Genomic DNA, 24,118 nt, shown 5'->3' on the forward strand with positions numbered 1-24,118 from the left:
GGAGTAAAATGGCTGTGTGAATGAAACGCTGTGCTGGGATTCAGGAAACAAAGGTTCACAGATACAACTCTACCAAATGTTTGGCAGGTGCCTTTTCCCGGCTTGTCTCCACTTCCCAATCTACCCCTAGGCCACTGGAAGGGCACATGCATTGATACTTGCAGAGCATTCACAGCCAGGGGAAAAAGCACCACAGCCCAGCACAGAAACACACTTCCTGAAACAATCACCCATTCACCCAAACACTTCCTCTCCAAGCTACCCATTGTTATTTCTCTGCTTTCAAAGTTATACCACAGGAAGAAAATTAGGCCTGATTGAAAGAGGAAACAATCCAGAAAGCCTGCAGCACTTGATAAGCACTCAGAGTGGATATTCTAAAAAAAAAAAAATGTTTTGGACCTAACACATTTCATTTTTTTCCTCTGATCCATATCAAAACATACTCCTCCACAGTTCATCTTTTGGGTAAAGGAGAAATACCTGTGTCACAGGGCTTTCTGTGCTGTTAAGAAAAAAAGGCTCTACAAACCTTTATGTAATGTGAAGTTTGGCTAATGCAGACCAAACATTTACTGACTCATTAGCCAAATGGATTTTATATTTTGGGCATTTGAGATGCCTTAAATAAAGTTTGTTTGCATCTGTTACTGCAACAGGTGCAAAAACTATTGGATGTAATGGCACATGGCTTGACTGTAATATGTGCTATGACAATACAGCATGGCACTGAGGCTTTAAACAAAGAAAATCAGACTTTGCATATACTGAAGTATTGAGCTTTAACCAGCAATTTCCATGGCAAAAAAAAAAAAAGAAAGAATTGTGCTTCCAGTCACCCAGCATGTGGAGCAGCACTGAGGCAGGAATGCATAAGGAATTTGCGTTGTCTTTGTGTAATCATCAGATCACTAGCTATTTAACTGGCAGACACAAAAGACATTACAGCTAACCTTTATGATGTTAACATTCCCATGAGCTCCTTCTGCAAAATTATTTGAGTACACAATCCAACATAACCATGACTGAATGCCCGCAAAACTGCTTGAGCTCAGTATTTTCTGGCAAGAATCTGACAGTCACTGAATAAAAGCTGAACCAGCCCCAAGCCTGGAAGAATGATTTGTTAATTCAGATTGAAAGATTAAACTGTTTCAAGAGATGATACTCTGACCTTTTTATATTTAAAATAAAATATTTAAACAGATAACTATATTGTTCTAAAAGCCTTCACCTTCAGATTAGTCCTTGTAATGATAATACCTGGCTGTTATGCAGTGCAGCTCACTGGCAGATCTCAGCACTTTCTAAAGGAAGGTCAATGTCACTGCCCTGCTTTTTCAAGTTAAGGAAAGAGAGTCAAAGAAACAGAGTTACTTCAGTTTAACAAACTATCCTCTGTGAACCAATGTGCCACTCACACAGCTGCAAGTGTGAGATAAAAATGTGTTAAGGGAAAGCTCATACATGGATGAATTCAGCTCAGATTTTGTCTGGGCTGAAACCACAGAAAGTTAGTGAGGCTCAGCAGACACCCAGTGACTGACTCAGGAGCTGTGATAATGAGTCCATATCTCAAATCCATTGCTTAAAATCCCACATCTAGAAATACAACTAATGTCCCCCCTTCTCCCAGGAGCAAATCAGGAATTCTTCAACTTTTATCACTTATCAACATTTTCTTGTTTTCCTTCTCTGAAGCAGCAATAACACAGGTTGACAAGTAAAACACTGTGCCTCAGCCTGGCTTCTTGGCTCCCCTCACATCTTACCACTCCTCCCTGAAGACCCTATAAAGTCAAACTTAGGCTTCAGGCAGGGAACTGTGCTTTTCCAGCCTGTGAACTGCCACTGAGGACCAAACAGCTCCACAGACCTGACCATCTCCCAGGGTGCAGCTACACTGGACATGGGGTTAAACTGGACACACCACTGAAGCCCAGCCAGTAAAAGAAATGGTAGATAAAATGCAACATTTCCCCCCAGGGACAGCAAGTTACGTTATTGCATTATATAAAAGGCTGCTGTTATGCTCAAATTCAAACATAGCAGTGAGACACGGCAGCAGAGGCAGAGATGGTGTGCACGTGTCCTTCTGCCTCAGGCGACCAGCATGGCTGGGGGCAACACATCCAGGCAGGAGCTGCTGGAGAGCAAACCAGGGGTTTCAAACATTTTAAATAGCTCACCACAACCCTGAGTACCCTGGAGAGCAACTGTACAAGCAAAAAATCTAATTTCTCCTGTGAGAAACCTTTTAATCATTTTTACAGCATAACTAAAGCTCGGTTCAAACAGTAAAGGTTACAGCAACAACATATGGTTACAATTTCTCAGATTATTAGAACCACTAGGGTCTGAGTTGCCAGCTTTACAGCTAGACCATTAACCAATTCAGAAGCCAGCTACTGCAAGTCACCAAGTACCTCCCTCAGACTACAGTTTGCCTTTTCTATTTATTTTTTTGTTGCTAATGAGATTTCCATGAAAAAAATAATATTGGTATCAGAAGCATTATTTAAGGAATCAAAACAAACCCCCATCAGGCCTTAGTGCAGTGTCCATAGGTTTGTGAAATGCTCCTCTGCCAAAGATCAGGATATTTTAAGCTTGAAGAGATTTGTGAAAAATCTTTTGACAGCAGTGATTGTTTCAAGAACAGACACTTCTACACAGCACATCAACACCACTATCATGAAATATAAAGATCAGCAGCCAAGTTTTACACTATTTGCACCAGACCCCAAACTCAGTAAATGAAGCCCACAAGAGTTTCAGCAAGCAGTTACGTGACCCCACATTGACAGGGAGGGCTTTTCAAGTGAAGGTCACACTGGGTGTTCAACCTGGATCACTCCCTCTGCTGCGCTTGCCCCCCAGAGACATGGAGCCTGAAGTTGGCTGGGACAATGGGCAGACCCAAACAACAAGGATACCACCTAAGCCAAAGGTAAGTTTTGCTGAAAGCTACTAGGCACTCCAGGACTGGTACACCAAGGATTCAGAAACATCATTAAGTTACCCAGAAATCACTAGGAGAAATATAAATAAATAAATGCTGTGTTCTCATTAGCAGCCTTCTGGTGTCTAAGCTCTTGCTGTGCAGTTGCTTCACATTTGCAAGCTCTTTGCAATCACTTTTTAAAGAAAGAAGCTTAAGACAAAAATTCCCCCACAAAGATTCTAGTAGTCAAGGGCTTTAGGAAAAATCAAGACATACAAGATTCAGGACAAAATTCTAAGTACAGAGTTAAGCACTTAGGCTTATTAAAAGCATGAACAAACATATTCATTCCCTCCATCTGAAAGTTTCTAATCATTCTGGAGTGCTGAGGCACATTTTATCTCCTCTTTTTATCCCTCCAAGATCACACACACCGGACGTTCGCTCTTTGCCTCAGATCGTCAGAAGAGATCCAGTGGAAGCTCTCCCTCTCAAGTCACCATGGTCACATATTAACGTTTTATTTACCTGTGACAGGGTAAGTGGGCCCCTTGTAATTTTGTAGGAACAAAGTCCCCTTGTCCATACTATACTTCAATGCACATTTGCTTCTTAAAAACACGTGTGCAATAGCATGGAATAAAATGGTCTTCAGGTATTATTCTTGGATGCATTTTTTTAGTGTCATTTATGTGTGTCAACAGCTCTTGCAAAGTACATGTTGCTAGGGAAAGGAGTAGGTAAAATTGTCCCTTCCATGGCTGAGAGACCAGGCAAATACAAGCTTTACACAAAAACCTCTCCCTGCGCTGCCATACAGCACAGCATTAAAGTTGAGTAAGTACTAGCTTCTCATGCAGAATTAAATTAACCTCTGCCTGAATCCTAAACAAGAGTACTAAATAAATTATGTAAGGGGAGAGGCAGTCTACCAGTCATTGTAATTCAATGCTCAAGCCAAGCAATTCCATTTAAGTATATTGCTTAGCTATAAAATGCTAATTGCCCAGCTGACTGGAAGCCAAATGGTGCTTTCCTACTTAAAATGCCCATGAGGAAAAACCATCATCAGCTTTATTTATATCAGCAAAAGCAAACAGTACCCAGCCAGGTTTAGCTGCATCTCAGGCTAAGGGAGCAGGAAAAGTTCAGCAGAGTCCTATCTGTGCAGCTCAGCCATCATCTTATTCCTGATAACCTCAATATGGATCTGATCTCACAAACATCCTTGCAAACATTTGGTGAGACACTGAATGCTTAGATAAGGTCTCAGCAGGAATCAGTGGCCATCTGCACCAGTCCACAGCCTCCCAGCAGCAGGATGGGGTGACAGTTTTGCCCCTACACATCTTAAGGTCCCTTTGGATGCTACCACAAAGACAGGCTGGAGCTGCATTTCCCAGACAAGGAGCACTCCAAGTCCAAGGGACAACTGAATACAAGGTTTTCTGGAATCAGAACTCTAAGGAAGAGCAAACACTCAGGCTAATGAAAAAGCTTTAAAATAAGACACAAGGGTTGTTTTTTAAATATGCTTTTTTTCAAGGTTTCCAGTTTTGTATTAATATAATAATGAAAACAAGCTATTTTGCAGCATACAAGGAGGTTCCATTTTAAAAGAAAAATATATTTGTCTTCCAATAAATATAAACTTTGTAAAGGTTGGGGGTTTTACTATAATTATCTGAGGAGTTATTAATGCTGTCAGAGAAATAACTCAGAGCAAGAATCTGTGAACTATAGGACAGGGTCTCACAAAAGATTAGACAAGATGAAACAAGTTGTTGCAGGGGAATGACAAGAAAGTGAAACACAAACAGATCTTCTGTTGACATGTTTTCCATGTACATCTTACCATGCAAGCACGCCTGATGACACTATGTGTGTGACTCAGTACTCACTGTTTCCCTGCCAACACATTATATACATGACAAAATTTGATTAAGAACTTCACTCATCTCTGTAACAATTGTACTCGTTATGTGACCAACTGCAGGATTAGCTGTCTTTAAAGGGATTATTTTTTGTCTTCTGAAAACCAGCAAATTACAAAGCACACTTCTAAAGACCCTTCAAGTGGAAACCTAAAAGCCAGTAAAATAACTGTTGCCTCATCTGCTGAAAATAATCAGTTCTGACAATCGTAGACTGGAATCTCAGTGGGAGGGGATGTGAAGGAATCATACCTAGTCTTAACCATGCTCAGCCTGTGCAGGGTGCAGATAACCCTCTAAATGACAGAAACGTACACTACGTAAAGTCAGGTTTTATGAGGAAAAAAAATACACAAATGAAACTTGGATGGCACATAACAGAGGATCATACAAAAAAAAAATTAACTAGAAGGACCCAGGCACAACCACAATCATCCACCCAATTCATTGTTATGGCTCAGGTTTTGTTATTTGTATTAGAGTAGTGCAGAGGTCCCAGCCAGGAGCAAAACCTCATCCGCTGGAGCTATACAAACACATAGTGAGACATCCCTGGAACAAAGAGCTTGTCATATATACCCAAGGCATCAGCAGGCTGATGAAAAAATAGTAACAAGCAATGGAGGAAGGAAATGAAAATAGGATTCCGTGGTTATAATATGATCCATTGTGTGCACTCTTGCTGCTTTATGAACTGGTTAAATCAACTCCTCCAGGCTGGACAGAACTAAATCACTCCACACATCACAGGGCATGGCAAGCAAGGCAAGTCCTGATAAACACATTTACTTTAAGATGAAATTGTTCACAAGGCACACTGTTTACATCACATAAATATTCTATATGTATCTAAATAAAGGTACTTTTATATATGTAAAAAGCCTTCTAGAACACAAATAGTTTTACTTCTAGCCCAGTGGAATAAATAATGGAGAAGCTGACACATCAGTTGGAAAGAAATTTTATTTTTTAATCAAACTAAATACAAAAGCATACATTTACTTCTGAACTATGAAATGAAATGTTCAATGGCTGTATAGCAGTAGCTTTTTTTTTATCCTAGTTTCACTAAGTCTACGATGAATCACTTATGTTAATAAAACATACAGCTCTGTGGTTGTGCCTAGTGGCAATATTGATTTGACCTAGAGAGGAGAAAATCCAATTGTGGAGCACTGTGTTCTCCTGCTTTTATTGCCAGCAGCACCTCTGACTAATTTACCTACTTTTGCTGCAAATAAAAAGCCTATTGATTTATCCTCAACTTCTCTCTTCAAATCATGTACAAGTGACTACACATGTTTATAATAGGATCCAGACAAATTACTCTCAACTTCTATTTTATTTCATATTATATTTGTCCTGGGGTGGTTTATGCAGTAACAGGGAAATGAAGCGTGCTGTGCTAAAGGCCTGTCACTTGACATTACAAATATAACCAGCTAAAATGCAATCCATCTGTTGAACACACTTCCAGCTAATCTATGGTGGTCTCTAAGGATCATAATAATTTACCTTAACACACAGTAAAAAAACACCACAGGCCATCAGAACAGACTTAAAGCACTACTGAATTCTCTGAAATTCAGCATCAAGTACACTCACTCGTTTTAAAAGGAAGTCAGTTTTCCCCATAAAATGAGCATATTTTGCTAGGATAATAAAGTAAAAGAAAAAAACACATCAAACCCTAAAACTGAGGAACTCTATTTCAGCTTAACACTGAAGCCTGATACCAAAATGGATTAACCATGCAGAGCTCCAAGGTGCAAACTCTGCTCCACTGCCTTTGACCACTGGAGTGAAAAAATTTACAATATCAAAATACAGCTTGACATGAAGAAACGAAGACCAACCCAATAAAAGCTTCTCTAAGGAAGACTATGTATAAGACCTGTTTTCTGCCATTTCTCCTATTTCTCCAAGTATTTCTAAAACTTGGCAGGTTTATATAGAACACACACAGTAAACACCTAACTGGGCACATGACACCAGTTCACATAAAACACAATGAATTTGTTAACACAGTTTCTATACTAGCATGAAGAGCAATATTAATTAACCTGAGGTAAGAGTATGGCAGTTATGGGGCTTACTTAGAGGTTCAAAACTACAGATCTGCATTGCAACTTTGACACTGCAACAGAATTCCAGGCCCTGAAAAACTGCCAGAACTCCAAAGAAGCAGCCCTTGAGTGACAATCGTAAAGCAATGCCTGAAAAAGCAGCAGCCAAAAGTACAGGAACAAAGGAGTTGGAGAGGGGAAGATGTAGGAATACTCATTACACATCACAGCAATACTGCTTTTCTAAAGATGAATAATAAGGTAATATAAATGTACATATTTTGCACTTTTGACAGTATCAAGTAATGTATTACTATAAATGTTGCTTTAAATAGAATGGTCATTTTCTTGGGGAAAACTCTGTAAAATAGTTAGTCCTAGGAGGGCACAGGGGCATGTGTGACAGGAATCATTCTGAGGTTCTCTAGTACAAATATTGAAAAGCCAAATCAAAGGCAAAGTTAAAATACGGAAAAAAATCAGTTAAACTAGAAAAAAAAAATTTAATAAAGCAGGGAGGGGACACACAAACCCAGGATATTTTCAGGATTTCTAAGATATTCCTTGTTATGAAAAATATTTTAGTAGCTAACAGAAGGCCTAACAGATTGCAATCAAGTTTAATGCCAATTTATGAGTCAAATTTCATCAATGATTAAGGGTAAAAGAAGTAAAACAAACATTTAGGTTTGCTGTTAACAATCTGATACTCATGCCCTGTTCAAAGCAGGAACTCACTAAAAACTTTCAATTTATCTCTCAGTCCCCAAAAGAAACAAGCTGCTTTACTCTGCTACTCTTACTAATGCTGAGTAACATCTTACTGTCCCAGCCCTCCTGACTGCCTTGGAGTCAGCTCACAGGGAAAAGTACTTCTCGTTAGCAAAAGGTACCATGCTTCACCTTCACTACATCCAAACATCCTCAGAGTTGCTCAAATATAAGGTAGTTAAATACCTAGAAACAAGCACAAATGTGTTCAGTCTTTCTAGGATAACACTCCCTGAATAAAAAAGATTTAATTCACATTACAATGGTAAACCAATTAGAGAAACTCGAATGGATAGTACTGGAGAAACACAGGAAATGACACCTAGAAACTAAGGAACTGTAAATACATGGGCAGTTATGGAGGTGGTGATGACCAACAGGAATTTTATGGGATAAACATGTACTTTATTGGTTACCATTGCTTGCTTTGCAATGCATGAAAATCTTTGTCTGTAATGTGGGGAAAACAGTAACAGCAAGACAATTTTTTCTCCTAGTGAAGAAAAGGGTTGTGATAGTGCTTGAGGAACACCAGCGAGACAACTGAGCAACTGGTCTGTTAGCACTTGTCCTTACTTTCTCCCTGCCCCCCTAATGTTTATAAATCTGAAGGGGGGAAGGGGGGGAAATCAATTAAGTTTAAATTAGATTAATTTCCAAAAGCTTAAAGATTTTTAACCATGAGTTTCCAACAGGACTAAAACTTGTGCTTGGGTAGCTTACAGGCAACCTAGTATTGGAAAGCAAATTAATGTTTCAGAAGGCACACATGCAGTCACTATGCCATTGGCTTATTATCTAACTGCAACAGAGGACCAAGCGTGGGCAAGAGAGGTCCTTGAGGCATTTGCAAACAACTGTGCAAAAATCCATGCTGGATTTACAGAAGAGAGAAGCTTTCAGCTGGTCTGAAGAGGAGAGGGTACAGGGAGAGGCTATCCCGCCCTGCAAGGATGCCTGATCAGACAGTACAATGCTACAGGACAAATTATGTAGTTGGGGAAGTACAGGGAAGGAAAGGTTTTATTCATAAGGTCAGTAGGTTAAAACAAAATCAAAGGAGCTCATACATGCTACTCATCTGATTATGTTAGCTGCTTTCTCCTGCAACAAACTGACCTTCCCATCACTGGAGCTCTCTCTTGTAGGCAAACTCCTGTTACCAACCGGGCACTAAAACTCCTGTTGCCAGAGGCACTCAAATCTCAAATACCAGTAACACAGAGAAAGTCCTTGCAGTTCAAGCATGCCCCTCTCAAACACTCGTAGAAAACTCCACAGGGTATCATTGCAGATTAATGTTATGAGCTTTCCAATTATTCTGAAACAGAATTTGTATCCAACTTCATTACTTCAATATATCACTATCATCTAATTTACCCAATATCGACAAGTTCAACGAACACACAGCCAGGAATCTGCCACTGTAACAACAGTCTGTAAATCTTTTCTTAGGGTGGGTAAAGGGAGAAGCTTTAAGTCAGACCAGATAGTTCTTCCCTGCACAAATCTACAGCAGCATTTCTCTTTACAGCCAGCAGATTGCCCCAGGCAGGTAACATGCAGGGAATTTTGAAGGCAGTCAACACTTCTTGCACTGTACAGGTGGAGAAGCTGCAGTACATTTCATGTGACTTTTCCAAGGTAACCCAAGCACCCTTGGGAAAGAAAACACTCCCAGTGTTTCCTGTGTCAATCACCAGTTTTACCATTAGTGCTGAGCTGTAGTCACAATAGAAGAGAAAATAAAAAGAAAAAGAAAGACGACCACAGAATATAGCAGTGGTAAAAACTATTAGTGAATAAAATGAGAGGGCAGGAAAAGGAGATGGGGGCCATGCCCTCAAAATAGCCTCTGGGCCTCTCATCCTTCCTTTCTGGATTTTCTATGCTCATTTGTTTTCAATAGCAAACAGCCTTTCTACCTGGAGAGTTACTGCCCCTTGGAGGGGGGAGGAGTTATCTATAGGGAGGAGACACACTTACTTGCAGTTGACACTTCAGAGAGTTTACTGCCAATAATTTGCACCTCGGCAAAGCCAGGTCAGGCAGTAACCCACAGCCAATTACCAGCTCAAACTGCCAGGAACAGCCTCCCTGATTTTCCCAACTTGTTGCCACAGAGGAGGTGACAGAGGAGCCTCCTGCTCAATCCCTTTCCAAGGAGGCCTCTCACTGACACCTGATTCCTTTGTAAATTGCCAGCCTGGAGCTACTAGGACAAAAAGGGATGGTGTTTCATGATGCTTACCATTCAGCACCCACACAAAGTGAGTGGATCCAGCAGGGGACCTGGGGAAGCCCCAGGATATCCTGTGCCCTGGGACACCGGGGCTTAGGCCCCATCCTGTGCCATCCCCATCTCAGCCAAGTTCACTTGCTGCCCCTGCCTTCTGGGCATCACACAGTAACAGAAATGCACTCTAAGAAGAAATGCATGTACGCACACGGATTTACGTGTATATGTTTCTGTTATTTCCCCCACCATTACTCTGGGATTACTATACCTGCTCAAACCTGGGACAAGTAAAATCCTTCTGGAAACACCATCAGATTTGCTATACACAAGACTGTCCCACATTCAAGCATTTGGAATATCCATGACTCAGCAGCAAGAGCATGAGGGGTTTTACCCCACACCACACAGCAACGAGATGGATTCTTAAACATACAATAATGAAAAGTCTGCAAAAGTGATATAGACAAACTGTTACATGTTATATACTTGATAAAATTTAAGGTTAGTCTTTCAGGGTCAGGTAAATTCCATTATTCACATTTTTTTGAGTCTGACAATTTACACCAAAAAATAGTTGCTATAACAGTTCAGTAGAAAACTTCAAACATTTTGAACAAATATGGAAAATAACAACACAAGGTACTGTGGTACATTAAGATTTTACATATACTATCATCAAATTCACCCTTATGACAGACTCATCCTCTACACACTTACAAATCCCAGTCACCTTCCACATTCTATGTCACACGTGCAAGAGAAAGCCATTAAAAATTTACAGTGAAAACCTACAAACCCATACTGAGTCTACAATTCAGGTAATATCACACTTAATACCAAGTAATAACACAGTTAATATATTTGATATCAAGTATTATCAGTTCAGTTAATATCACAGGATAACAAAGATCTCCTTACTGTTGCAACTGCACAGCAGGGGAAATATTTAACATTCAATAAGAGTTATGACCAAAAAAAAAAAAAGATAAAAGGAAAAAAGTCCCTTCCAGCAGCTGCCAAATCTCACCTCTACAAGAAAGGAAATAGCCAATATCCCTTCTAAATACTACTATACAGGTTTTAAAGGCTTCTGACCCCTGGATTTTCTATGTCAACACAATTCTGTGTAGCTGCTAGGCAAAATTTACTTATCAATGGTAATCCAGGCTACGCATTTATACACATATGCATACTTGCACATCCAAACACTCTCAAGAAGAATTTTCAGTCTTGCCAGTTCTTAACAGTGCTCCTTTAAGTATCTGAAAGGACTGATTAACCCTGCTTAATACAATCTGTGTAATCTACTGTGAATCTTCCAGATAACTCATAACTGCTAACATTAATTAACTCAGCAGAGCTTTACCCTTCTTGCTCCCCCCACTGGCCTCACACCACAGCCCTCAATTTAGGAGTTCTCCTTCACGACAGTCCTAGCAGATGGCTGAGGCAGAGTTAAGCAGCAATGGCCAGCTTCTGATGTAGAAAACTCAGTTAAATAACTATGCATTTTCAGAGAAGATTTTTCTGCATATTGAATCCTTTTCTTCATCAGGACTGACCAGTAGTCACAACACTTAATGCATACAACACTCTGGAAATACCCATGATATAAGAAAAAATATGAAGGGTGCTATTACATCCTAGAAAATCCTTTCTTTATGCCATCTGTGAGAGAAACAGAGGTAAGCTGTGTCACTATGACATTATTAACATTCAGGAGAGATTAACTTCTAATACTACTACACCAGTTTTAAGGATTCTGACCACTGGATTTTCTATGTCAACAAAAATACAATTTCCTTTTAAGCTGTGATGTTTAGTGCTTTCCTGAAAGCAAATGTCATCTATCGTGTGCTCATCTACAGGTGAAATAAAAAGCAACTTTCAAGTCCTTGTATTTATTGAGGAAAACCTTAAAAACGGACATAAAATATTCAAAATCAGCAAGAGCCCCCAAACACTGCCCTGGCTACAAGCAGAGAAAGCAGAACCATGCACACTACCAAAACCCTTTTGTGTCATTTTTCAATTATACTTAATCTTCAGTGTCCTTTAACAGCACATGAAGGTGGCAGGCATGTATATATCTTTGCAATTTCCAAACTGCCTCACATGTGGCTCATATCCCTTACCTCCATCAGCACAGCTCAGGTTTATTATTTAAGCAACGTAATGGAGGGAAACCTAATATGAAATATCAAGTGACTTTGAGCTCCCTATCAACCAGATCACAAAACAACAGCAGTGCAAGCATGATGGGCTGGCCTATCAGGGAGCTGGAAGCAGAGGAAGGGAGGGTAAATCCCCAGAAAGATTGCTCCAGGCAAGAGAAATTCAAGCCTCAGGCTGCAGGGAGCAGCAAGGCCTCCCGCGTCTAGCTCATTCAGGCTGCATTGCTCTGTAAAAATAAAGATTATTAGAATTCTAAAACATATAGGTTACACAGAAGTTTATACTGTTGTTGCATCTACTGAGCACCAGATCTAAGCCTAGTAGCTCTTAAAGCATGCCGAACCTCCTTGGTGGTCTGGAAGAAGTCTGACTTCTAGAAGTAGCCTCTGATGAAATTTTAAGGGACACTACAATAACAGAAAAGTAGCACAAGCAATATTTTATCAGCAGACAGAGTGCTTACACCCTTCACCTCAGTCAAGCACAAAACCCTGGCAAAGAGATCCAGCTGTAAAACAGGAAAAGAAGCAATGCAAGGTCCACTGCAAACTCCAGAACATCAGTGATATTAAGTGCTGGAGTAAGGACTCTCTCGTTCTGGTTTACACGCAGGTTTTCACATAACTTCCTAGAATGGCTCTGCATCATTGTTTAAACATACTTTGGTGGAGGCATTGAGTTACTTCGACAAACCTGTTTCTTGCTCAGAGCATCATGAATTAGCTGAGTGATGAATGGCCAATGAGAAACTGGAGCTCTATGGGAATTGGCACACTCACCAGAAGAATGTTACAGTAAAACAAATTGTGCTCTTCAAATCTATAGAAGTAGGCTGCATTTTGAAGCTGGAAATCCAAACTAATGATCTTACTTCTTGGTGCTCAGAAATCATGCAGCTCTCACAAATTTTAAAGGGAGAAATAGATGCTTATTTTCTGGAGGAAGTAATCCAAGAAAATCCAGGAGTTATAATACAGTATCTTAACACAAGTCTAAGTTCTCTGGCACCTCAGTAGCAGTACCCAAACCCACCATTCCTCTAAATCTCAGCATAAGCCAATGTTTGCATTTCCACAACACTAAGACATGGTAAATATAAGGTGCTAAAAGCAGGCATTTTAGTTTGAATCTCCAAACTAAGCAATTTCTATTGACATTGTAAATATGCACTGTCAATATAAGATATGCTAAGTCTCCAAAACTTACTACTGAACATTAACACATAATAGTAAAGAACAGAATTTCCCCCAACTAAAAATCTACCTTCACTGATGTTGCTTTCTAAGAAGCAATACAGAAACAGGCACAACTGAAACTAAAAATAAAAAGAGCATTTGCTGCATTTCAGACTAGTAGATACATGATTCCTTGTGAATTTTGATTGAAAGTCATTCTCACGAGGTAGAGGCAACAGCCCCTTTTGGAATTGACTCAGCACAATGGAGGCAGGAACTAAGCAAACTTCTTCAAACAGCTCTGCCAAAACCATTCAGCTCCAAGCTGCAAAACTCCTGCTGTTTCAAACTCGGGGCCTCCTGTGAGCAGACTGCTGATTACACCAGGTTGTACAGCAGGTTTTTGATATGTGCACAGGGCAAAAGAATAAGAACGAAACCTGCCCACTAGTCATGTTAAATAAAAGATTTCACACCACACTGAAAGAAAAGGACACTTTGCCATCTATTTATATAATATAATGGGCCCTTGCCCCCTATTAAAGTGATAGTAAGTACACTGTACACATACTCTGTACAACCCATGCAAGTGTTACTGGACATGCCACTACCATGAAGGATAAAGGAGACAGCACAATGCAAACACCTTTTCTCCAAACAGAGGAGATATGTACAGTCAATAAAGCCAGAGTGGCCGAAATGCAGCGCTGCAGCACATTTAATCAGGTTCTATTCCCAGTGACACTTGCACATTGCAGAAGATTCAGAGCAGTGAAGGAAAGGGAATGAAAGTAACTCAACAAGCATCTTTCAGCCTCATTTTTATGAGATGGAACCAGAGAAAGCAAACTTTTACAAGTTTCTGCGAAATTTTGACAGGAGAACCCTTGGGTATCAGTCCCAGCAAGCAAAGAGCAGAGGCTACCGTAGCAGGCAGTAGCCAGGTCAGTGTACACCTCGCTCCACATGTGCCTACAGTCATGTGCAAGCCATGGGAAAACAGCAAGGTAGGTGGAGGACACAGGACCCACAGAAAGCTTTCCCCTGTTCCCATAATACTTGTTTTTCATTTATGAATTTGAGGAGAGGCCTTTGCTGCCTAATCAAGTTCAGCCCCTTGCTGTCTTGTAGCCTCACAGCTGTGAATCTCCTAATTGCATCTTTGGTATGCAGAAGGTAAGAAATGTTCTTGAAAAGATGACATGAAAGGCTTTGCTGGTTGATCATAAACATGGACATTAGAGTCTTTCCTCAGGGAATGGCCAGTACAGAAATCAGATGTTCAGAATACATTTCTGGCCATATGGTTCAAAGTGATGAATAATGCACTTTGGAAAAGAAGAATGACAAAAATAATACAACACTGCAGTAAAGCACCAAATTAAACAAATAACAGGTGGTGACTAAAAATGCATTTTTAATGAGCATCTCTTTATGAATGCACATAATGCAAAGTGGTTTCCACTGCTTCGTAACACACCACTCCTCATTATGGATTAAAAGTATTTCAGTTAGACAGAGCTAAATGTGTAAGCTCTTGCTCTTTGGACATCTCATAGAATTTTTTTCTAAGATTTAGCAGCCAAAAAACATGAACTTTTAAATTCTGAACTCTCAGTACTCTTTAATTAACGCTACCTTTTTTCACTAGGTAAATTTGTAATTAAATGTTGATGCGTGTTTTAAACTTTGATGTGTGTTTCCAATGCATCAGCTTCAAGTGTTCTGTTCTTCACATATATATAATTAACTGAGGAAGACAGCAGTCCAGTGGTTAATGCAGAAGACAGCATTTGAATTCCTGAGTCCAGACAGACATGAAACACAGATCCACAGCCATTCTTCAAAGTGAATTATTGCGTTCCCAAGCTCTTCCCAAACTGGTCTGCATGAAATCAAGTGGTCAAGACTGAGACATTGCTCCATAGCAGGAGGTACTGCTATACCACAGCATATTAAAACTTCATAAGAACTATTTCACCAGGGTTACTTATTCAACTGAGAGAAAGCTAGAGAAATCATTACCGAGAACAGTTATCCAAGAAAGCAACACTATGTTTAAGTGGACTATTTCTGTAATGGAGGAAGTCTCAGAAACAAATATCAGGCAGTTAACAGTCAGGAAGTGAGACTTTGTGCTATAAGGGCTACAGTAATAAAGTATGTTCAGCTAAACGTGTACCCTTGCTATGTCTCAGCAGAAGAGCCACATTATCTCACGGATTGCAGCAACAGTTTAAGCAGTTACTCAAGCCTGAATCTTCTTGAATGAAGGAAGGTCAGTGCTACAGAATGCAAAAAATAAATGTATTCCTTCTCTCTCCAGTGCAGCTGTCTTGTTAATCTCAAAGATGACATATTCCTCATATATCAGTCACCACTTTAAAGCCCTGATTCATACAGAGAGGCTTTGGAGCACATGGCTGGTTATTATTTCAGCAGGTTGATTATTTCTACAATGCATAATACTCCTTGTAATTCTTAATTGCTTTACCCCTCAAGGGCATACAGCATATGTCTTGGGAACTGGAACAGACTTGCTCTGAATATCAAAGAAAAAATAATGAATTGTGATTAAAAAGGTGAGAAGTAGTAGTTAAACTCTACCCTCTTCTAGTTGGTTCCTTAGAAGGACAACAATTTTTTTAAACATTATTTTTCCCTTTTAATGATTGTTTAGTTGATATGCTAAAAAAATAAACAAAAAAAGGCTTATCTCTGAAAACAAATTATTTTAGGCTGCTTCATATTTAATATTGTATTACATTAGTCAGCATGGTTGTTTGGTTAAGCACAAACTTCGATGGCTTCCCAAGTGCCAGGAAACTGGTTCACTCCATTCATAATTTCTCTGATACAGCAGCAGTGTGTGGCAAATATGTGGACTAAAAAGGGCCCTATGACACAGAGCAAATGATGATTAAACAAACTGGGAGTGCTTAAACTGACACAAAAACCTCTCTCCCTGACCCCCTGACATCCCCCCCCAGTAAATGCAGTGAGATGATCTCAGTTAATGTTAAGAGCCAAGTTCTGCCTGTTTATGAACAGAGTTTCCCCGAGGCCCTGAGATTTGCAACACAGCATACAGAAACCTTTCACATACTTTTCTAATTTAAGAATAGCAGGAGTGCAGAGTTCTAGGAGACTTCTCAGAGCACCCAGTAAAAAGCACTGCCCTTCCAGCACAACACCTGAATGCTCCTTCACATACACGCAGTAATTAAATGACATGCCCTGTGCCAGCCAGCTAAATACCGACGGTACATATTAAGATAAACTCTCAGGCTTGTGATATGGTGGAGAGGAACTGCCTTGTTCAAGCAGCTACCCATAGCTGCAGTTCCCAACACCTCCTCCCCCAGTACCTGGTGGGGAAAAAAATCGCTTCTGTCACTGCGGATGGCCCTGTTAACTGTGGAAAAATTCAAGCCATTAAGTGCAAGAGGAAAGTCTATTCAATGGGAACTTCCTTTTGTATTGCAAAGATGCCAGAATAGATGGCAAACACCCTCGGCAAAGCTCGGGTTTCTGGAGGCACCGTGAGTGTCAGCACTCCCTAGGGAACACATCCAAGCTGAGCTCACTGAGCCTCACCAGGGGTCACGGCTCCTGCGGGTGCATTCCCTGCTGCCGTAGGTCATATGCCCTACACCGCGTGAGCCGACCTGGAAAGGCTTCGTGCCCACCACAGTCACAACACATCCGACAGATGGAACCCGGCAGTCATCTGACAGAAGGCCTGTGCTGCAAGGTCTGGGAATCTGGGAAGCCGTACATTTCAGTCTGTATGGATTCATGCTTTAGGTGAGTCAAAGTCAATACCAGCAGATCTATCTGGCAGTAAAGCAAAGATTTCGAATCTGTCGGTGCCATAACTGCCAGAACCCAGCAAACAAGATCGTCTCTCAGATTCTCCTCTTCTCCCAAGTAAATCTATAACATCTAGAGTGCAGGTATTCTGGGGTCTGGGCATTCACAGTCATTTCCTCTGACAACTGTTCCATTTACTTTATTTCATATTCTTAACCTATCTCATACAAGATACAAAGATGTACTTTGATATCACTTTTTCTCATTTTGTAAAACTAGCTCTTCTGCTTTTCTTACGAATGGCCTGAACTCCTTCTTTTGGGGCAAGCTAAATACTTCACCTAGTAGCTGGGAAGCTATGGAGGGGGAAGGAGGACTTTTTTTTTTTTAAATCAAAGTCCTAGTTGAAAGTGGAATAAGGCAACAATTAAAACAAAACTATCCCAGTACATAAAAATAGTTTAAAAATCCATCCTATCTATTAATATGTGATTTTTATTACTGTAGAATCAAACTGATTAAACAAGTGTTGCACTAAACATGTCAAACATTTTATATCTAAACTGACCAGTATGAAATATTTAGCAGTATTTTTTTGCAGCTCCATCTCTCCTCCTTTACGTTCAAGTGTCCTTCATTATAACTCCCAGACTAACTTGACAGTACATGAAATCTCCATGGTGAGAAAGGAGTTCTAGGTACCTATCTCCAGACCACTACACTTGTCCCTTTCACAATTTCTTGGTACCATGTTAGGCAGGACTCATTCCTAATCATCCCAGCTAAGAAACAACAATAGCTGTACACACCCCAACAAAAAAAAATACTGTGGTAGTCAAACATTCCCCACCATTGGCACCAGCAGACAAGGAAGATAAACATGGAAGCAACTGCAAGGTCACAGCAAATACCTGCAGAGTGCATCTACTCTTTAAGAAAAACCAAATAAACAAACAAAACAACCACCCCCCCAAAAACTACCACACAAATGAAATGAAACCTACAGTTCAAAAAGCTAGTCTTCAATGCAAATTTATGAGGCGGGGTTGTGTGTGTGATTGTGTTTTGGTTTGGTTTTTGGTGGGGGGCATGGGGGAGGGGTTTGTTTGTTATTGTTTTGTTTTTTAATAAGGCTTTGTTTTAGGGATGAAAAATGCAAGGATCGAGTATTTTCCAGCCTTTTCTCCGCTTAGGCAGATGTGCCTTTCAGCACTTCTGTACCAGTTACACAAACATAAGACATCCAAACTGCAACACTACATATTAAAAACAAAACAGAAAACCCAAAATTTAACCCAGTAGCCTCCTTTGGCATGCTGGTCAGGCAGCTGCTTTAGAATCCCAGAGTCACAGTTTCAAAAGTATCACACAGAAAAGCTTATTTAAAACAAATGTGCTGAATGTCAATCTGCTTGCCACCTCCTTTGCATATTAGATATGGCTGGTGGAAGCAGCCAATACTTGAGTTACTGCTAAAGTTTTAAGCTGGGAATAGTATGCTGCCTGTTGCAGAAAGAAAAACTATTCAGGAACTTGTTTGTGCTTTAAGTACCATCCTGCAGCATTTAGCCAACTAAAACTAAATCACTCTTCACTATTAACTTTCCTAACTTACAAAACACTTTGAGGAATTAAGATTAATGCAACCTGACGAGAGAGACTTGCATGAATATCAGTAAAATCAAGGTGGCTTGTGGGTTGGGTTTTTTAATGTATTTGATATTTACGATTATTCCTTTAGTGTCGCAAGAGTTATTGGTTGTAAATCTATTTCTACTTGGTTATAAGTGTATTTCTACTTGTTTATAGACATACTGTAAAGAAACTTTAAGTGATCTGTCCTTTGTAAACAGGTGACAGTCCAAGCCTGACTGCAAAGTCTGTCTGCTAGAGCACAGCAGTTCAGTGTGTTATAAAAACAACTGCTTTTTACTCTGACGTGCCAACTCAGGTCTCTCATCTGAGTATGTGTCTCTCTTAGAGCAGGTTTGGCAGAGTACTCAAAGCCTCCAAAACAAGGTGTCCTGCTAAGCTCAAGACTGGGAAAGCAAGCCAGTGTGTCTTCTGCAGATATTCAAGCAGTTGCCATAAACACTGCAAAACCTCCAAGTACTGATAAAGTGTGATAAATACCTTGACACTGGTAAAAGCTGCAATATGCTGTCAAGGAAAAGAGCCAAAACAAATCATGATCTGGCAGACAGCTCTGGTCTCACAGTATCCAAGGGTATCAAAGCAAAACTGCTTAAAGACACTGCCACACAAGATGCTCAGCATCTCTAGTTGTATCAAGTCAGCCTGAGAAAGTCAGTGCCACTTAAAATCAAGTCCTATGCCATACAAAGAAAGCCCAATTGCAAGTTAACTGAGGTGCTTTAGGAAACGAGGCCAAACAAACTTGTCTTAGGGGACAAGTCTTCAAGCAATAACAAATTATTTGAATAATTTGAATCAATACCTTGACTGCACAGAATCTGGACCCAGCAATTTATAAAGAGAATGTCCTAACTGAAAAAAGGGAGATCAAAATCACCTTTCCAATCAACATTTTGGCTCAGGCTACAAAGGAAATGCATACTAGAAGAAATGCTCAACCAAGTTTGAGAATTAGAGCTCTCTGGTTTAGTTTCTTCTGCATGACTGGAAGCTGGGAGCTACATTAAGTGCCAGAGCACTGAAGTGTAAGCAAGGCTTCTAATAATGGCAGCTTTTGTGGTCCTCTACTACAGAATCATTCCTCCTGCATGTAAAACTGTAAAGATACATCCACATGCTGTTCAGATAAGCACTTGCCACATACCCTGAAAACAAAGACAAAGCCTTCAATCCTGACACACAGCTTTTGCATATTCAGGAAGACACAGAACACCCAGAGTGGGGCTTTTTTGGTTTAGCTGTTGGGGTTTTTCTTTCACTTTTTTAAATATCAAGATTGAAGAAGTGACCTTGAGATATTTATTACGTTAAAGGAAAACTCTTTGTAGTTTAATTGTTGCTTTGCTTTGAAGTAACTACACAGTCTTGAGAGACCCCAAGTAACTCAAACAGATAACCAGTCAAATTAGAAGGGGTTTGGTTGTAGGGGTTTTTTGGTGAGTGCAGCTTTATGTGGGTTTTTTGTTTATTTGCATGGAGGGTTTTGTTTGGTTTTTGGGGCTTTTTTTTGGTTTTTTTTAAGTGAAACGTTTTACTTTTAGGGTAACTATGGGACTGATGGTATTTCTCTGAAACAAATGAGCCTTTTGACATATATAGTAATTCTTAATTAAATATCAAAATTTAAAAAGAAATTCACTCTTTCCAGTTTCTAGCAGCAAATGCTCATGCCTCCCTTGGGACTCAGGTCACTTAGCTTTACTGTTAACACAGCTGCTCCAAAATGAACCAGACATTAACCTCAGTACCACCCTCCCCTCTTCTAACACCCACCGCACACCTAACAGGTCTTTCTGTGATACAAATGCGACACTGCAGCCCCTTACAAATATCTTTCCAGTGGACATATTACAGATAGAATCACCATTAAAAATAAGAAGAAAAAACCAAAACACCCAGGAACTCTAAGGTTTTGCAGGGAACTTACCTTTCTTCTTTTGCTTCTCAACCTTACAGCAAACAACTTAAGATGTTTTTGAAGTCAGTTCTTTATTATAACGTAAATAAAAGTGACTTTTCTAGAGAAAAAGGAGTGCCTATTGCAGTTTTAAAATATTACTAGCCCACTAAATAAATACCTTCCTGCCCTGTGAAAATGATTAAATGGAATTCATACAGTATTTTTCTTTTGTGCAAAGACAAGCCTGTCCTACCACCCCCCAAAGGAGCAGATGTCTATCACTGTTATCTTGATCACCTAAGACACAAACTATGCCTAAAAAACAAATTAAATAAACATCTTGAGACTTTTAATAATGCTAATTATGAAAGAACAGACAGTGACAGCTCCACAGGGGCCACTTCTGTCTGCTGAGCAGATTTTATTTAGGCACTTTTACTGGCCATATGAGGACCCAGCAGAATTTAAACACTTAACTCTCCTTCAATTCTGTCTCTTAATCATAATGGGAAACAGGAGAGGCACAAGCTCACACACAGCTTATATTCCAACAGCCCATCTAAACAGCTATTTAAAAAAAGGCATTCTGCTTACTTAAAGTACAGTGTGCACACAATTTAAATTGCTGCCTTATTTCATTTTATAAATCCTTCCCTTTATAAACCAACATGTGTGCAAATGGGAGATGCATGCCTGAGCAAATGATAGCATTTCAATTTCTGTGCATTCAGGAGCAGGTGCCTTCCTTAATTTGTGCTGGTACAAAGTCCATACACCATGTAAAGTAGGAAACACACCCTTTCCTGTGAATTCAGCAATTCCTGTGAATTCTTCAGCAAAGAAACTAGCACACTAAAGCTCTCTCCTGTCCCCAGGTCTGTTACTTTCTCAGATCCAGAGGTCTGCTCAGCAGGATAAATCTGGATAGGCAGGATAGGCATCTCCACAACCTTCTCGCCCACTTCTTGGCCCAAGTGCACTCACATTTGCCAAAAGTACTGGAGATCAACAAAAGCTCAAGCAGACCTTTACAATGCAAACCACAGTTTTCAGAATTAAATACAACTCTGCGTTAGATTCAATGCACTGTCCGAGATCTCCCACACATTCCTGAAACTGATACTTACTCCTTCAAAATGACAGAGAAGCACCACTTGAAAAGACATCTCAAATACCTGTCTCGGATGAAAACACACTGTGAAAGAACTGCCTACGGGTCTAACAAGTCACTAAAAACAGCAGCATACAAAAAGGTGAGAGTTCATTACAGAGCTTTGTAACAAAAGCTAACTAGGATGCTGTTGGAGTGGAAAGCCAAGGCCAGCTGAGTTCCAGGCATGCACAAAGAGACGCTCTGCACCACGGGGTCACAGATGTCACTGGAACTGACAGGATCAAGCCTTGACACCAAACCTTAATCCAGAGTCAGAGCTGTGTAAAAGCAAGGCTGTGGACTGAACCCCATGTGTCACAATAATCTCAATAAGAGTCGTCCCAGATTACGTAACACCTTCAGACACAGAACATGACAATAAAATAAGAACATAAATAACTTTCATTTACTACCTGCCATTAAAAGGCATAAGTTACTTGCTTTTGGAACTGGTATGCAATTTGAGGGATTGTTTGACAATCACACTTTATGCATTTGTGGAATTCACCTTCTTTTCTCTTCAAAGACTTCTCATGAAAAGTACTAAATGGCACGGAATGCATTACAGAAACACAAGCAATAAAGCAACCTTTAACTTTCACTTTTTATTATGTTCCAGCAAACAATAAACCTCAAAGCTATTTTCAGCTACAAGTGGCATGCAGGCTGTTTTCTAACTTACCCAAAATTGGTAGGCTCTACAAAATTTAATTCCCTCCTTCACAAAGCTTCAGCTGACAAAAATAGGACATTTGCCCAAAATTCAGGCAGCATGAACATGGCTGTCTGGTGAGCCTGTCTGAACAGTAACTTACATCTTAAACCTAATATCCAAAAATATATGTAGTAGAGGACTGAAATACCCTGTGGCTTTAGCATTGGTAATCACAGCAATAGTCTAGGAGATTAACATTAGGCCTTGGCTTTCATTAAGGCAAGTCACACACTCTCACATTACTATTTTTTAAGCCATATAAAGGACACTGTGGATGCGTTTTACATTCAGACATCCCAAGAATTGCTTTCAATTAACATGTCAGAGGTTAAGTAAATGCTGCTGTGTGGGAACCAAACAGCTATTCCATACTGTAAAATTTTTACAGGTCACTTCCGTTTGCCTCTGTATTTTGGGATGCTGCTTCTCTCTTTTCTTGGCTCAGTTTCTTTATTTGTCTGCATAACGAATTCACACCCCTCTAGCTTATTAAGCAAAACAAAGACAAGAATACAGACACATGTCAGCCTACTAGTACTGCCCTTTCCCGTATTCTAGCTCCAGGAAATTAAAAGTAGCTTAAAACTCAGCCTATTCTCTTCCATCTGTTTCAGGTCACTATTTCATTCTGCATTAAAATGCACATAGAGCCTCAAGGGAAAAAATATGTCTCTAAGATCACTCCTCTCAAACTTCCAGACAGAATTCAATATATCAGCCAAAATGCATCCCAGTATCACAGCCAGTAATCCCAATCAGGTGTCCGACAGCACACTACTAGTCATCTGGAATGGCAGCTCTCACCAACCTGGGGACACTTAAAACTGACATCTGCAGAAACTTATTTCAACTCTGAGGCAGAAATGTTTGTCTAGTTCTTCTGGAAATGATCAAGAGCATTTTCACTGACAAAGCATCAGACAGTCTGGCTGTTAGTGATGAGTCACCTGTCTCAGTCTTCCTCACTGAAATACTTGATAGCAGGATCTATACAAATGGTCAGTGTTTCTGTCATTCTTATATTTGTTCCATTGCAGCAGAATGGTACCACTATTTTCAGGTGAAGAGCTAAATCAAAGACTAACATCAGTGGTTCTACACTTCCCAGAATGTCTGCACCAAGGTCAGTCATTCCCTTGACCTGCACCCACCTCTTCACAATATCTGTGCATATCTTCACAATACCAGTCCTACATGTTTCGTGATCATGCTAACTGAAGAACAGAGAGCCTAACTCAAAACATTTTTATCACTGCAGAATCAAGAAAGCCTTGTTAAGCTAAGTACTGCATAAATACATGTAGACAGTCTGTGCCCATAGCAAGTTTAAACTAACTGGAAGTCAAATGAAGAATAGAAGCAGAAACAAATACACAGCTAATAAGGTCCTATTCCAGGTTGTGCCAGTGGCAGAATCTCCCGAGTCCTGAAAGCCCACTGCCTTACTGAAACACAGAGCATCTCCACAACAGTACCTTACTACTAACTTACTTGTCATACTAACTTATTGATTGTAGACTTGTGAAAAAGGCAAAGGCTCGGTGGCTGTTCATTGGTTTTTTTGTGTGCAGCTGTAA

The 24,118-nt window shown here is 40.0% G+C and overlaps 1 protein-coding gene across 4 annotated transcripts in view; it reads right to left on the bottom strand.

Annotated features, from left to right (window-relative positions):
* Positions 1 to 24,118, bottom strand: part of CCDC88C (coiled-coil domain containing 88C) — a 100,160-nt gene that overhangs the window by 61,076 nt on the left and 14,966 nt on the right. The gene's annotated exons all lie outside the window — the stretch shown is intronic.

Source organism: Pseudopipra pipra, chromosome 6 (genome assembly GCF_036250125.1).
Source record: "Pseudopipra pipra isolate bDixPip1 chromosome 6, bDixPip1.hap1, whole genome shotgun sequence".
NCBI classification, from domain to species: Eukaryota; Metazoa; Chordata; class Aves; order Passeriformes; family Pipridae; genus Pseudopipra; species Pseudopipra pipra.